At 38.9% G+C, this 17,163-nt stretch overlaps 1 pseudogene; it reads right to left on the reverse strand.

Moving 5' to 3' along the window:
* Positions 1–3,258: 3,258 nt before the first annotated feature.
* Positions 3,259–3,848, reverse strand: LOC119806272 (annotated as a pseudogene).
* Between the last annotated feature and the right edge of the window lie 13,315 nt (positions 3,849–17,163).

Raw genomic sequence — 17,163 nt, forward strand, 5'->3', positions numbered from 1 at the left:
TGACCTTTAAAACCTAACTTTGCTTTTCTTTGCCTTTAGTTCTTGTAACACCATACTTTATCTTCACTTCCGCTAAAAACAAAAGATGTTCTAATAACTTCAGAAAGGTTGGAAATAGGAGGAAAAGAGCACCTACGTGCTTTCCAAAAACTACTACCAAAAATTTTGACCCTTTTTTGGTGGGAATTTTGGTTGTTTTTGACCAATATTTTTTCCTCTTAAGGAATACTTTGATTTCCCTGGACAAATAAGCTCTCAGAACACATGGTTGGGGAAACTGTGTGAATGTGAACCCACAGTCTGGTGTGTGGGTCTTACTTCAGCAGTCGTGAGTGGTTTAGGGATGTGGGGTGTGTGTGTGTGTGTGTGTGTGTGTGTGTGTGTGTGTGTGTGTGTGTGTGTGTGTATATGTGTGTTTGTGTGTGTATGTGGTTTTTGTGTGTGTTTATATGTATGTGTGTTTATGTGTGTGCTTGTATATTTATGTATGTGTGTTTGTGTGTACTTGTGTATGTGTTTGTGTGTGTTATGTGTGTGCTTGTGTGTATGTATGTTTGTGTGTGTATTTGTGTGTTTGTGTGTTTATATTTGTGTATTTGTATGCATGTGTTTGTGTGTGTGTTTGCTAGGGCTAGGGAGTTCAGAAACAGAACGCTATGGCTTCATTTGGAACTTCTAAGAGTCATGTTTTTCTGCTGGGACTGCCCAGGAAACAATGTAAGTATGAAGCTGTTGGTAGCCATCTTGCTTCCACTTGGGAAGAATGGATCCATCTAAGGGCAAGTAGAGCCAGGAGACAGAGAGACAGCAGCTTTCCCATGGCCTTGCTGGAGTACAACCACAACAAAGTTAGCCTTAATTATGAGTATTTTAGCTTTCACACCTATGTATGCATGTAAGCGTGTACATACATTTTGTTTTGTCCACTTTGCATTGTGCTTTTGCCCCTGATCAAAGAGCACAGACAAACACATACTTTGAGTTACTTTAGGGGCTCAGGAAGGAGACAGAATTGGGCACAGGGGTGGTCTAGCTGTTGAGAGTCGAATTTTCTTTAGTTCACAGAATACATTATGAAAAATCACAAAACAGACCTATCACGTTTTCATGTTGAGAACTAAAGATAACAGTATCTTTTCAGTATTATCAGCCAAGATGGAATTTATTAAATTTTTGAGGCATTTCTCACTCCATAGCCCAAATGCTTCCAACTGGCAATCTTCCATCCAACCTCAGAAAGTTGCAATGCTATTCATATTGATGTTGTTAGAATATTAATAACTTTGCTTAATGGAACTATTTATATATGATATGTGATGAATTTGAGCACATTCAAGGCATTTTTAGAAAAAAATGTAGAAGTGCAACTGTGGGTTCTTTTAGGACAAGAGGCAGAGGTAGCTCCTGTCCCCACAAGCTCCATCTCCTGTCCCATCTCCTGACACAGGGCCTCAGTGGAGGTGGTAGTGTGACTCTTGGGGAGGAATCTGCTCTGGCTCTGGTGAAGGTCTTCTGCTGCACATCACAAGGGAAAGAAGTGGTGACCATGAACAGATTGTCCGAGCTTGAACTCTGATGTCCTTCATGCTGCTGACTCTGGTGTTGCCGTCACTGTCAGACTGTGATTGTAATCATGAGCTCGGCAGGAATATCATAGCCCCAGTTATTCCACAGATGGTTGACATCTAAGATAACAGAAAATGTGCATAATCTGCACGGTAACAGATTTCTACCAATATTTCAGAGATAGCAGGATGTGAACTCATACCTGAGCTGTCTGAATTTCTGCAAATTCCTGACTAGTTAGTGAGTGAAAGACCAAAGATAGACATTTAAATAATAATAAAAAGGAATGTTAACTTTATATATTGGAGCAACCTTGCATTTTTAAGGCAATATATCTTTCTTCCACTTATTTTCTTATCTAGCTCTGGATTTCAAACATTGTGATTCAAATTCATCCCACTTAGACACCATGCCTCTCTTCCTCTGCCAGCTGTTTGTTCTGCTGTTATGAGACAATTCCATAAAGGCAAATACCAAGTCAGTAAGACTGATGTGGTGGGATGGCTACTAGACAGGGATGTTTGAGAATTAGATTTTTTTCTAGCCTTGTCTTCAAACTCTGTGGGCCTTTGTTTCCCAGCCTGTAAAATATTAAACTAGGATCATTGTAGTATTTTGCTATTTTTTAACCATAACAGATAGCCAATGATGTAGAAGTTTAAACAAGACGAAGGGTTTTGTTGTGGTTAGTGTGACAGTTATTTTGGTCAGACGTACAGCATTCATCTCACTCAACTAAAATTAAGGTGTCAGCAGGGCTGTATTCTTTTTGGGAAACCTTTTTTTTTGTTGGAAACTACCTTCTCTAGCTTCTTTTTTAATCCCCTTATGACCTTCTTTATTAGTGTTTTCTAGTTATAAAACTCATTTTCATATTTATATACTTTATGTCCCTTGAGTTTTTATGAGGTAGCATTCAAAATATTTGAAGTCAGCAAAATTAGCTTTTAATCAACATGCTAACATTTTTTCTTTGAAGCAGGCAGGAAGGATAGCTCGTTTCCTGTTTTGTTTTACCAGCAAAACTAGCTGGATATAGACAAGAACCTGTGCTCAATTTATACCAGCGCTAGCCCAAGTTTAAAAGTGGGACAAATTTACCTGCACTTTTCATTCTGATAAAGGATATTTGAAGAAAGTATGTGCTATTATGAACACACCAATGCAGGAGCTTGAGTAAAGCATGCAAATCCTGGGGAGCAATGCAGTGTGCTATTCTCACTACCACTTACAGCTGTGCACGACTGACTCCATCACTGCATCTGTAACTGATCTTGGTTTTTTATAATAGGGCATTTATAGCAACATGCGTCAGTGTTTCTAGAGATGTAAATTATATAATATAAATACTTATAAAATTTATGTAATATAAATATATAATATAAAAAGAATATTTGCATTGCATATTTAAAGAACTTTATATCAATATAGCAACATCTACAGTATATATGCCAATAAGGAAAACATTAGAATTAAAATGCTATGTCATAGTTTTTAAAATAATTCAATGTACATAATTTCTCACTTCCAACTAAGTAACTTTAGTGAGTTATTCTTGAATATTTATTTTCGATGTAACATCCATTCCCCATTCCTATAACACCTAAGCTTTATTGGTGATTATGCATTATTTGTAGCTTTTTAGTATCAGCAACTTCAAATGACCCTTTATACTGAGATCAGACACTTATTTTACTTCAAGTTTAATTTTGGTTCTAGGGAAGGCAGTACTGTCTTAAAGACTTGGGCAAGATTTTCTTTATCTTTTGCTCCAGGAAGATCACGTAAGAACAAATACCTGAGGTTCCTAAAATGTAATAGAGCAATGATGCTGAATGTATGTGACATTCCCACAGTTAATCATTTCTATTTCCAATAGGCCTCTTTATGAGTAAGCCTCTGCAAACATTTATCACCAACATAATGAATGATATGTCCATAGTGTTTTTTTTTAAACATGCTCTGAACTACCATTGTGATCCAATAAATGATACAAGAATTGGTGGCATCAATTGTTTGAATCTTGTATCAGTCCACAGGACCTTCTGGAAGGAAGGTTGATATAGTCCTGTAGATACTTCTGGTGCTCACAGTAGCATACTTAGGCCTTGCACTGAAGTAGCCACTCAGATGCTGCCCTTTCAGGGCCAACACCCCTGAATCATTCATAAGTTACTTTATTTAACAGTGTTCAACCATTCCCAGAGGTATCTGGAATCATATGACTGTGGGATTTACATTAAGTTGCAGAGTTGCCTCAAAATTTTTCCAAACATCATCATGTGATGGTGTCCAGTGTCCTTGGGTCTGGCTGACTGGCCCCTTGTCCCCTTCTCTAGCTTCCTGAAGCCACTGTATTCCTTGGCTTTTGGCTCTCCTTTACCATTTTCAAGGCCAGTAATGGTGGGTCAAGCTTGTCTCATGTCTGAAATTTATGACCTATTATTCTTTCCTTTCTGTATCCTTTTGCTATATAAGGTAACTATGATGATCAATTACTTAGTTCGGGCTATCCCAAACAGGTCCCAGATTTGTTACCTTCCTATCTCAGCCATCTAAGTTCTATTAGCAAAGCTATATTTTACCAATCCTGGCTAATTTATCATGATTATCAACTTGACTACTTTACTAATCTAAAATACATCTCTGGGTATGTTTATGGAATTATTTCCAAAAGGCTCTATACTAGTAGTGATTAATCCACTGATGGATTCAAAATTTGAATGCAATATTAAGAGGCAGGAGAACTGGGGAAAGTGAGATTGTTTGGAGAAAATCAATAATTGAGAACTTGTCTCAGAATCTTTATCTTATTATGGCCCCTTCTTGTTATTGTTCTACTCCTTCCTGACTAACATAATGGTGTGGTAAGTCCTTTTGTATATGTGTTGCTTTTACTAGTTAATGAATAAAGCTGCTTTCGGCCAATGGCTTAACAGGATGAAGCCAGGAGGGAAATCCAAACAAAGACATATAGAGAGTAGGCAGAATCAGTGAGACGCCATGTAGCTGCCAGAGGAGAAAGATGCAAGTTGCCAGCTGGAACCTTGCTGGTAGGCCACAAGCTTCATGGTAAAATATAAAATAATAGAAATGGGTTAATTTATGATGTAAGAGCTAGCTAGAAATATGCTTAAATTATTGGCCAAACAGTATTGCAAATAATATAGTTTCTGAGTGGTTATTTTAAGTCTGGGCAGCTGGGAACAATCAAGTAGCCTCTCCACAACAAATTGGCACCAACATGGGTGACTACATCCATAAAACCTCAGAGAACATTTTTTTTCCAGATGGACTCTGTTTGCTGGCAAAGAATAGGAGTGCCTTGGTTCCTTTAAGAGAGGTCTTCCTGATTCAGCAATAACAAAACAAAAACAAAAGTAAAAGTGAAAACAAAAACAAAAAAAACCCCAAACCAAAACCAAAACTAAAACCCAAAATCCCCCAACCAAAAAACCTGCAGTTTTGAAATGGTGACTTTCTGGGCCATGTTGCCAGCATGAACTCTGGCTCTTTCAGGAGGCTGAGCACTTGAATGGGGTTTGTGGGCAACATGCTGCAACTACTTGGTGACAGTATGGGCCCACTGGTTACCAGAGTTGAGGTGGTAAGTGTGGCTTCCACCTGTCAGTCTCAGAGGCAATGAATGAATCTCCACCATGTTGGACTGGGTGGAGTCAAAAGGCTACACCACTTAGCATTTTAAGAAGCAGCCCAGGTCAGAAAAGGATTACAGATACACAATAAAGACAAATTCAGATGGGAAAAGACCTTTAAATGGGTCACAGTGTGTTTAGAAAATGTTCATAAGCTTGGGAAAGAGAAGAAAAATAGCATAGAGTTATAAAAAGAAGGAAATTGGTTTTGAAAAAATAAGACAAAGTCTTTGAAGAGACAGAGAAACTTGTAGAAATGGTAATAGAGTAAGAAAAATAAGCCACATAAAGATGGAATATACACATAGGGTCTGGATTATGTATATTATTGTGTTTTATTTCTTGAATTTTTTGACTGTGAATGAGTTAACTACAGAGAGACATTTCATTGTACAGGATGCTAAGATGAACCAATATGTATGTTTTAAAGTCATCATGACTTTAAATTTTGAGTCTAAGAATTTGTTGCTTTGGAAAATAGGTTCTTCTTTTTTTTCCTCACAGAGGATGAGAACCTGTGGATTCCTTTCAGGCTAATATGGTTTGATGGACCAAGACCCCCTAAAAGTCTCTGTTACTCTACTTAGCTAAACCCTGCCTGATACAATGTACTGAAACCTCTGAATTATAAATTAGAATATCCCTTTACCTATTTAGGTTGTTTGCGGAAAATACTTGCTCACAGTCATTTCTATTTATTTTTTGAGAGCTTTCTTTCTTAACCAAAAGAAAGTTTCACAGTTTTTCTTCTACCACATTCCAACTCGTTGGACATAGAAAACTCAGCTCAAATTAAAAAGAAAACTAAAAACCTTGTGAAATGCACACAGTATAATCTAATTGGTGATAAATTGCTGTCAAAGTTAAATAATTGAAGTCAAATATTCCCCAGTGCTCTATTCAGAAGAGTAGCACATTACTGGTGCTTTAGATAAGGAGGCTTTAGGGGCAAAGCTGATTTAGTTCATTTTTTTGTGCTCACACATTGAGAAGAAGTGCAGGTTCAGATTATGGACTGCATGCTTCCTAAGCACGGCTGCTTGCAGTTTTCTCCACAGAGGTAGAAGTGTTTGTTGTCACTATTCCCCTATATGTGGTGAAAGAATAGATTTTTACCTTTCTTGAAAGCATTGCAAGGTACACATAGCAAACTGGGCAGAAAGTGGTTTGGTAGAAACTGCATGAGGTTGTGGCTTTCAATTTTCCTAGTTTTCGTTGTGTTCCTGAGACCTTTAAATTTTATTATATCTATGAAAAAGGCGGGACAGAAGGTTGGTAATGCACTTGGCTGCCTCCAAGTCCTCACTCTTGTTATTTTCCAGTGCTTAAAAGTTCAAAAGTCTCAAAAGGTCAGTCGATTTAGAAATTATTAGATTTTTGTATTTTGCAATAACAATATGGTTATGTTGTGCGAGTGTTTGAGAAGCTAGAGTGTGTGTATGTGTGTGTGTGTCTGTCTATTATTCTGTCTCTATGTGTATGACTGCTTGTTGCAAGAAGAGAGGCTGCTTGGTTGTTCCTGGCTGCTCAGCCCTCAAATAACCACACAGAAACTGTATTAATTAAATCACTGCTTGGCTCATTATCTCTAGCTTCTTATTGGCTAGCTCTTACATATTAATTTAATCAAGTTCTACTAATCTGTATATCACCGTGTGGCTGTCACCGGATAAAATTCCCAGCATCTGTGTCCGGCGTCTCCATGGCTTCTCTCTGACTCTGCCTCCTTTCTCCCAGCATTCTGTTTAGTTTTCCTAGCTTAGCTCTGTTCCCCTATAGATCTGCTATAGGCCCACAGCAGTTTCTTTATTTACTAATGGTAATCACAGCATACAGAGGGAAATCCCACATCAACTGTTTGAAGAGGAACCCACACCCTTCTGCAGAACTATTATTACTTGTGATTTTCTGGATGACTTTTTAGGGGCTTTGTCTGTTCTAGAAATAATCACATACCCAGTGGACATAGTTAAAACACTTAATTCTCTCTCTATTTTGTAGGGGATTAAGATTATTCTCAGAGACTATTAAGATATTTTCACCTTTATGTGTTTCTAAAATTAGGCTGATGATGGTGACGGTGAGGACACTGGAACGGAGACTGCCGCTGTGTATTGTAGAACATTATTTTAAGATGTCTTACATCTGTTTATGCTGTGGAACGTTTCTTTTAATAATGCAAAGATGTGTTGCATTCTTTTATGTTACATTTGTTTAACTCTGTGAAGCTATCTAACTCTGCCTGTCTAATAACAGATGATTGGTCTAATAAAGAGATAGACGGCCAATAGCTGGACAGAGGAAGGGTAGGCGGGGCTGGCAGGCAGAGAGAATAAATAGGAGGAGAAATCTCAGATGAAGAAGATCAAGGAGGAGCTAAAGAGGAGGAGGATGTCAGGGGCTAGCCACCCAGTACACAGCAAGCCACAGAGACAGATGTAAAGAAAGGTATTCAGAAATAAAGAAAAGCCCAGAGACAAAAGATAGATGGGACAATTTGAATTAAGAAAATCAGCCTAGAAATAGGCCAAGCTAAAGCCGGTCATTCATAACTAAAAATAATTCTCCATGTGTGATTTATTTGGAAACTGGGTGGCAGACCCCCAAAATGCCAAAGAGTAAAAAACAACCAAAAACAATTGTGTCGACCATAACTTCTTTTGAGAGCTCATTAGAATGCACACTTCACAACAGACTAACATTCTTTTGATATTGGATTTGTTAAGTGTCAAAGAAAAAAAAAGTAGCTACTCTGTTAGAAGGCACACCTTATTTCATACTGATTTTGCATAGAAGTTGAAAAACAAAATATTACCCAAATTATAGGAAGGAGCATGGGCTAAGTTTCTTCTGCCAGAGTAGCAGGCTCCACTCAGAAGGGAGGAGAAAGTGGATGAAAACTCATGCCCATGATCTGCCATGGCTCAGTGGACCCTGCTAATGTGATGGTCCCCTTGGCCCTATGTCTGGCTTCTTGTTAACCATAGATCCTTCCATCCATTCTACAAGCCCCTGTGTGCCAGTTTAGAAGGTGATGTTTTCCTTTGCCCCATCTATGGTCTCTGGGACCCTTCCTCTGCACATACCTTCTTCCCAGCTGTTTACAGCTGTCATTGTTTTATAAAGCTCCTCTGCTTGGTTTTATTCTGAAGACTCCATCTTCCTGGCATTCTGAGGGGAGAAGGAAGTGTGTCTCTCTTCCTCTTGGATCCTCAAAGCAGAGTAGGGAAGAAGCGTATTTCTGGTACCCATTCTTCTACTCCAGACTATATAAAAATACATGGGAGAATATGGCAGGAATCCTCACACCTAACACCTTTTTTTCTTTTGTAGCTTCAGTCTAGAAAAAAAAAATCGAAGGCCTTTTGTTTCCGTTGAAAATTGCTTTTGACTCCCCCCCGCCAATCTCATCTTTTTTGTTGCTTAAGGCGGAAGAAAAAGCCCAATGACTTGAACTAGTATTTGGTTTATACCCACAACAAGATAGCTTCAGAAATTCTGGAAACTCATCAACCCCTAAACTTTATCGTTCTAATAGTTTAAGCCCATTATCTTCATGAATGCTGGGCCTTTTATGGCTTAATGTACTTTATTCTGAATGTCAGGCTGAACTATTGCTTCCTCATTTATGAGTTGGTTCTTCCATCCCTCAGTTGCTTTACTCCTAATAACTGAAGATTATGGGACAATGAGACTGACCTAGGTTGGAAATATGTCAACCAGCATTTAAAATGTTATTTCAGTCTATTAATATCGCCTGTCAAAACCCATTATAAAGACACTGTTGCATGTTAACATTTGTGTGCCAATTTGTAATCCATTATCTGGAGAAATAATTTCAAAACCTTTTTAGAGTAGTTTCTAAAGCTTTTATTTGTATGAGATGAATATGGTGCAGAGGCCAGGAGAGCCATCTGAGGGCACGTATGTTGTGAGGTCGTGAGCTTGTGATTCTAACCTGGGACTGAGTGTCTCAAGTTCGCCTCTCACTTCATGAGATGTCTTTAGTTCATTTTATTTTTCTTCTTGACATTCATCTGTGGCTAATGGACCCCTGATTGCCTTACAGGTGTCCCATCATCCTTTCTATGCTGAAACAGGCTCCTCTAATTTTAGTCTGATGTCAGCTGCTTGCTCTAACTTATGGCTTTTTCAGTCTTCAGTAAACCGAAGACTGTTCCCAGCCCCCGCTTACTCCACATCCCCAGCTGGGCTCCTCATCCCTCTGCTCTGTCTTAGTAACGCTTATCTACTCTAATAGATTATAATCAAAGTTCTCGAGTGCTTCACTTAATGAATAGCGACCATTACCACTCCACAAAATCCTGAATTCTAATTTCAGAATATTGAATTTAATAGCTTTACATAGAAATCTTTATTGGTATTTTGGGACCAGTTGATTTCAGTTTAGCATGGAGTCGAATATTGGAATAAATGGATTTTGCTGCTCTTGGAAACATCAAGGACATATTAGCTCCAAGGAGATGAGAACAAATGTGGAAATTACAGAACGTGTAGTTGCACTGTGGTTTGATTCCTTGGCTTTGGCTGCCCATTCTGCTGCCGCTGCCTCAATGACTCACCATCTGGTCGATGGGGCAGTGTCAGTTGAAGCCAGCTTTCTCTCACTGTGCCATATTGTTTTGTTGTTCGCGTAGCATTCATTTAAGTAGCAAGGTAGAAATTAACGGCTGGGGCATGAAGTCAGGAGATGAATAGGCTTTGAAACTGGGGTACGCAATACATGCTTTATGTGATCCAGAGCTGTTCAGGGGCTCGTGGCCCTGAAAAGGACAGCTAGTTGAACTTGGTTCAAACTAAACCTTTTGTTAAGGGAAGATGTCATTATCCCTTAAACAGGTGTGTGACCTATGGAATTAGAGCCATACTTCTCCACGTTACTGTTCCACACTCACAGTCATATGTTCACTGGGAACATGGAAGTGTCATGATTTGGAGATACTGTTTAAAAACTGGTGACAATCATGCTTTGTGGTTTGTGTAGTGTCTTGAGCTAAAAATATCAAAAACAGGGAGAAAAGCAAAGTGCTTATGAGGTGAAGGTATTTATAAAAGAACATTTAACTACTCTGGGGGTTTCTAATGAGACCCTGTACCACAAGGCCATACACTAAGGCCAGCCCTATGGTGGTGACTGAAGACATCAGAGCATAATTATCTCAGTTGAGAAAGATAACAGAAAAGGGTGTGGGTGTGAGGAAGTATTCTAACATTACATTAATTCTGTAAAACAATGTCTCAAGTATTCTGTCTCTTTATTCTGATTGTAACAGAGGCAAAGGCCATCAACAGAAATAAAACAGATCAAGGATGGCTTCCATTCTGGGCCAGACATGGACCTGATAATCATCCTAATGTGAGTTTTATCAGAAAGATAAGACTTCTGTAAGAAAAGAGACTCAATATTCCAGCAACTTAGTTATCAGTTATTTAAGTTTTATAGGATGAGGGATTTAAAATAGACATGGACAGGAGAGGTACACTGCCATTTAAGGCAGTAGAAGTAACTTAAACTATGTTGATTCCTTAGGAAGCTGCTCTTTTCATTTCCTTCAGACTATCAGCATGTCTCTCATGCTTCATCTTTTAATTTGAGGAGCAAAATTACTATTTGTTACAGACTGTAATTCTGTATATGTGGCAGGCACTCAATAGCTATTTGCTAAGTTGAGAGACTGCCTGACTGACTGGATAATTACAATAAAAATACAGGGGTCATGTCGCTGGAATGCTTCATGGCTTTATATTTGCTTTGATTGCTTGTTGACTGGCTATGTTCTGGACAAAGCCTGATTGAGCTGCTAGAACTCTGAGAATTGATTTTAAGATCTGGTGTTTCAAATTTGTAGCAATGGAAAGGATGTGTTTGCTAGTAAAAAAAAAAGGCAGGCTGTAGTCCCTTAAACAATTTCCACAATTAACCTTTTAGCTCTCTTTTAATCTCCTGTTTTCCAAATGTTTTTTCCAAAGCTTTCTGTTTCTAATTGGTCCTGTTTAGACAACACCATCATGCACTAGACACTGACAGGGGGTTGCAATAACCTGCATTTGAAGCTGTTTATCTAGAAATTAGAAGAGCTTGGATACATTTTTTAAGAAGTAGAAGAAATTGAATTTTGGTGTGTTCTAGATGCTTATATAATTTTTTATTTTTTGCTTGTCACTTGGTTGAAGGTGTGATTTGCGTAGGCTCTTGGTACCTGTTACCTGTTTTAGCACTGAAGGCACCCGAGAAAGAGGAGGGTTGTAGATCCATGAATATCAGCTGCTTTGCAGATAGACATCCTATTGTGGCAGTGAATGGATTATTTCAAGCAAAGGCACTGCATTAGGCAGGCTTTCTGAGCAGAGCAGAGCTGATAGAATGCGTGCATATATTACTAAAGGGGGCTTACTAGATTGGTTTTGATGATAGGGTTTCAGAGAGAAGTTTCTTTTTTAAAAAATGATTTGTCCGTTTTTATTTTATGTGTGTTGGTGTTTTGTCTGAATGTTTGTCCGTGTGAGGGTGTTGGATCCACTGGAACTGGAGTTACAGACAGTTATGAACTGGCATGTGGGTGCTGGGAATTGAACCCAGGTCTTCTGGAAGAGCAGCTAGTGGATTTAACCACTGAGCAATATTTCCAGACCCTGAGAAGTTTTCTTGGTGAGGACTGGGGGCTATACTTATCTGTGGGTATAACGATAAATACTTAAAATGTGCTAAGAGATTATTCTGGGTTAATAAATTGATGGTTATAGGTTCTCCTCCAAGATCCATGACTTTACTGGGCAGTTGGCTAGGTTTCCAGTACCAGGTATTATTTTTCTCTTTTTGAGCAGATCTTAAGTTCAAGTAGAGAGCTTTTGGTTACCATCAAGTCACATATGCCACTATTGCATCATTGGGGTTATTGTGCCATGCTGGTCATTGTTGTGGTTCATGGATGTTGTAGTTGGGTAGGATTGTTGGTTGCTTCCCTCTGTTGGAAGCTTGAATGGAGCTTTCATCTACCATGTAAGCTAGCCCTCAGGGAGGAGTCTTTCAGATTAGATTCCAGATGGGCTAATGATGGCAGCTTTGTGAAGTACAGGGGGAGTAGAAATCAGCAGTGCTACCCTTCTTGCTAGTGAAGTGATGTGCTCAAAGATAAGGTAACTATCGTAACTTCCATCTCCTGGTAATTGCACCAGAAATGAAACCAGGTAGGTGTTTTTATTCTTTCATCAGAAGCAGTTCAGTAAAGGGAATCAGTTCAGTTCATGGAAGTTCTTTGGACATAAACCTCTGAGTTAGATTGGCAGGAGGTTGAACTCTCTGGATATTAAAAGTGTGTGACTCCCAGAGGTTGCCAGGATACATCTTTGTTGTCTAGGAGCCCACTACATGGCAAATAAAGTCAGCTTCATCACCATCCTGTCTCTCAACTCTATACTCATAAGATTTGGTCCTGGTTTCAATTTGTACTTCTCTGAGACTGGATTCTCATTTTGCTGCTCTTATCTGGGTCATCACTTCTCTCTTCCTTTGCTTTAACTGAAATTCTTGCTTCTGCTCCCCTCCCATCACTGTGTGTTTTTTCTACCCATAGAATGTTAAAACCCCAAACTGCATTACTCACTGATGCCTACTTATTGCCTGTGCTTGTCTGCATCTCTAATCTAGGCTCTCTTCTTCACTTTACTTTCAAGATCTCTAAATATTAGACTGCTTTTCCTTGACAAGATGTGTAAGACACGTTAATTCCATGCTTGCTGCTCATCTAAAAGAACAATCAGACATTATTTATATTATTTTAAATCCAGCATATACAGTATTAAGTTTCATTGTGCACTTTTTTCCAAATAAACTTTGGTTTTTGGGATTCTTCTGCTCTTCTCCCTCATTCCACCTATCCTGCCTTGTATTCTTTAACTTTCGTCTTGTGTTATATTCGTTCTCATGACCTCTGCTCCAACATGCCTTCATTCCATTTCTTGAATGTCAGTGTTTTGGGTCATAGTACCACCAATCAATCATACAGACCCTTACTTGATCTGTTTGCTCTTTTTGTGTATGTGTGATTAAAAGTTCATGATTTTTATTGCCTTTGTAACAAAATTCAGTTAGAACTGGATCACTTGACTCTTTCTCTTCTTATTGCCTACCAGTTAAAACTGCTCACATCTCTTAGTAGCTAGCAGTCTCTTAGATCTGCTTTGGGCCAGTACACCCCAGTCTCAGCACACCCCAGTCTCAGCACTCCCCAATCTCAGCACTCCCCAGTCTAAGCACTCCCCAGTCTCAGCATAGCGCAGTCTCAGCACTCCCCAGTCTCAGCACTCCCCAGTCTAAGCACTCCCCAGTCTCAGCACACCCCAGTCTCAGCATTCCCAAGCCTCAGCACTCCCCAGTCTCAGCACTCCCCAGTCTAAGCACTCCCCAGTCTCAGCATAGCTCAGTCTCAGCACTCCCCAGTCTCAGCACTCCCCAGTCTAAGCATTCCCCAATCTCAGCACTCTCCAGTCTCAGCACAGCTGTCTTTGTAGTTTTAACCTTTCTGTGGAAAACAGGCTCAGTCTGCTCATCATAGCCACTCTGTTTCTAGTCACAACACCACTTTTTCTGGGCATACAAAGAATTCTTGCTTTTCTTGTACTGTGGCTTTTTGTGGGGTTGGTGCTTGCCACATTTCTTGCAGAATGCCCAGCAGGACTTAGGAATGTTGACCGCATTGGCAGGAGCGATGTCAGCACAGAAAGCGATCTGTTTACTTTTATTTTCACTTTTCTCTCTCAGATCTCAACTCAGGAGAGGTTTCTCTAAACCCCTCAGTCCATATCAGTCACTCAAATAAACTTGCTAATACTCCCCCAGTCTCTATTTTTATGGCTATTGCCATCCTTTTACATTTGTATGTACGATCCTATGAGTCATATATGTTTTTTTCCTATGGGTGTTGGTTCTACCCAGTTGCGCAGGACTTCGTCCAGTTCCTCTTGTTTATGGTGTGTGTTTGCAGCTTGTCACATAATCTCTCAGTGACAAGTGAATAGACAGATGGAGAAACACAGAGTGAGAGTCAGGGCTGGGAGCACATTCGACCACTGTTTGTCAATGCCTGCTCGGAAACACAGGTGCATATTAGCTTCAGCTAATGAATGTCCCTCACCTACCCTCGAAAGCCATCTGCTTTTGGGACCCAGATTTGGAAGCACTGAATATAGAGCAGTCATAGAGGAAGAGGTCGCTTTACCCACAAGACTTTCATTTGTCCTGTTAACCAGGCATTCAAGTTTTAATCTTGAATTGCTATTGGAGGCCAAACAGAGCCTTTTATAGGATGAAAAATTATATTATTTCAGATACATGTGATTAGAACTCCTGTGGTTGAGTATGTATGTCCTCATTTGTTCTTCATAATAACTCTGTGGTGGTGTCAGAGGTTGTATCATAAACAAATGAGGTATAAGTGTCTTATTAGCTATGCTACTTATCCAAGTCATACCCTAAATAGGTAGTTGTGTGAGTGTAGAAGGAGCTGCGGGCCACTTCCTGCCACCTGGCTAGCTTTACCCGAAATAATTACATGGAAACTGTATTCTTTTAAACACTGCCTGGCCCATTAGTTTCAACCTCTTATTGGCTAATTCTCACATCATGCTTTAACCCATATTTAGTATCTGTGCATTACCGGGAAGGATCTTAGCCTGCCTTCATCTCAGAGAGGAGACGCATGGTGACTGCCTGAGGCATCTGCCTGACTCTGCTTTCTTTCTCCCACAATTCTGTTCTGTCTTCTCCGCCTACCTAATTTTCTGTCCTATTAAAGGGCCAAGGTAGTTTCTTTATTAACCAATGAAAGTAACACATAGACAGATGACCCTCCTCCATCATGTGAGGATTTAATTTGAGTTTTCCAATTTTGACCCAATATCTCTCTCGTCAATACAAAATGTATATATAATCTGGGAACAAAGCATCCACAGTGGAGAAAAATGACAGACTTTAGTGTCGACTGTATATAATGGATGATGGTAGCCATCGAGAAGGTGAGGTGTCTGTTCTACATTGAGGGATTATATTACATGTGATAAAGGATAACCTTTCCTAGTTAGTGATTCCATTTCTTTCTCATACCCCTGTTGTGTAGTTCTTAACTCCCAAATCTCTCTTCTAATCATTAAATTTTCTCTCTAATAAACCACTCTCTACTAATTACTTTTCACTGATTTCAGCTGAAGAGTTTTATGTGCATTTGGCTGCTTCTACTCTGCAATAACAGTAAAAGGGCATCACACCATTGTTTTTGTTCAGTGTCCTGAAGAACACCGTCTCTTTTTGTAAGCTTCAGTTTTATTTAGTAGCTCTTTACAAAGGCTCTTCGGACACTTCCAGTCCTTGAGGAAGAATATGTTAAGTATTTTCTCATCACGAATAAATATATTATGATAAAGTATACAGAATACAAATACAAATAGCCCATATCCTATACTCTAGTGATAATATTTAGTATAACTCCTTGCTGGAAATTTAAAAAGGCATTTAAAGCCTTACCAGAATAATGTTATAACATTTTATCTTTGGGTATAATACAGTTAATCAGGCAATAATTTCTTGACAAACTTTCTAATATCCCATTATAAAATGGTGTAAGATGCACATCCTTGACCAAGCCTCTAATTATTTTCTTAAGGAACTTTCAAAAAGTTCAATTATCAGTTTCATAAGTATGAAATTTAAGACGACTTGCTTCAAAAAGTCAAACACGTAGTTGGAAACAAAGTAAAAATAATACTAAAGATTTTAAATTAATGTTACAAACTTGTTTTACTTTCACCAAATTATCTAGAAGTGCATTATAGATCTGTGTATAAAATTCTAATTTATGAAACCTCTAGGGAACAACACAGGAGAAGATCTAGATGTTGGGGACTTTTAACTATATCTTTAAATACATAGTCTATGAAAGAAATATTATGTTGCATTAAACTTTAGTCTTCAGTTCTGCCAATGACACTGCAAGAAAAGAATAAAATGTTTTGAAGATATTTGCACATGACATCTCTGATAGGGGTCTTTTATCTAAAAGGATAAAAGGTTCAGGGCTTTTTTTTTTGTTCTGTTGTTTTTGTCTCACCATGTAGCCCTGGATGGGCCAGGCTCTCTATAACACTCTATGTAGCCTAGCCTCGCACGTGCCATCATGCCCAAATAAAACCATAAGAAATTTCAAAAGTTCAATAGTAGGATAAGGAACAATGCCATTAAAAAGGGGAAGAAACTCTGAACAGAAAACCCAAGATTTACAGATGGAAAGCAAGAATATGACAAAATTCTCAGCAACATATATCATTATGAAATTACAAATTACAGCAGCAATGTCACAGCACGTCTCCTGAGATGGCAAGTGGTGAAAATCTAAAGCGCTGGCAGCATCAAATGCCGTGAGGATGTGGAGAGCAGGAGTTTTCCCTTGCAAGTGCAAAGCACTAGTGAGAATATAGCCACACTGGAGGACAGTGTGGCAGAAGCTTACACAACAAATTAACTTTTACTGTGTGATCTGGTAACCTCGTTCGTTGGCATTTACCCCCTAAAGTTGATCACCCAAGTCCTCCCAAACCATCACATAGGAATTTATAGCCACTTTCTTTTTTCATAAAAGCTTGTAAACAATTAAACTGATCCTTAGTAGTTGAGTGGATAAATTGCAGTATTTCCATATAATGAGTGATTTTTAGCTTTCTGTGGAAAGGTACTGATATGACATTAAATGACATGAAGGAGCTTTAGACACATATTATGAGGTGAAAGAAGCCACTCTGAAAAAGATGCATGCCATTTGATTTCAACTATATGTTGTTCTGGGGAAGGCACAGCTTTGAACATAATAAAAATATTAGTGATTTCGGGATTTTAGAAGGGGGTAGTAGAATTAAGTAGAACACAGGATTT

This window comes from Arvicola amphibius, chromosome 2 (assembly GCF_903992535.2).
Source record: "Arvicola amphibius chromosome 2, mArvAmp1.2, whole genome shotgun sequence".
Classification (NCBI taxonomy): domain Eukaryota; kingdom Metazoa; phylum Chordata; class Mammalia; order Rodentia; family Cricetidae; genus Arvicola; species Arvicola amphibius.